Here is a 618-nt window from a genome sequence, read left to right as displayed (position 1 = left end):
ATGTGTCCCTAGGTCTGAAGTGGGTCTCTTGTAGACAGCATATATACGGGTCTTGTTTTTGTATCCATTCAGCCAGTCTATGTCTTTTGGTTAGAGCATTTAATCCATTTACATTCAAGGTAATTATCAATATGTATGTTCCTATGACCATTTTCTTAATTGTTTTGGGTTTGTTATTTTAGGTCTTTTCCTCCTCTTGTGTTTCCTGCCTAGAGAAGTTCCTTTAGCATTTGTTGTAAAGCTGGTTTGGTGGTGCTGAACTCTCTTTGCTTTTGCTTGTCTGTAAAGGTTTTAATTTCTCCATCGAATCTGAATGGCATCCTTGCTGGGTAGAGTAATCTTGGTTGTAGGTTTTTCCTTTTCATCCCTTTAAATGTCCTGCCACTCCCTTCTGGCTTGCACAGTTTCCACTGAAAATCAGCTTTTAACCTTATGGAGATTCCCTTGTATGTTATTTGTTGCTTTTCCCTTGCTGCTTTTAATATTTTTTCTTTGTATTTAATTATTGATTGTTTGATTAATATATGTTTTGGCGTGTTTCTCCTTGGATTTATCCTGTATGGGACTCTCTGTGCTTCCTGGACTTGATTGACTATTTCCTTTCCTCACGGGCCCAGC

The sequence above is a fragment of the Physeter macrocephalus genome, chromosome 21 (assembly GCF_002837175.3).
Source record: "Physeter macrocephalus isolate SW-GA chromosome 21, ASM283717v5, whole genome shotgun sequence".
In the NCBI taxonomy this organism is placed as follows: Eukaryota; Metazoa; Chordata; class Mammalia; order Artiodactyla; family Physeteridae; genus Physeter; species Physeter macrocephalus.
The sequence above is the reverse complement of the archived record's forward strand: the minus strand, read 5'-3'. Positions refer to the sequence as shown.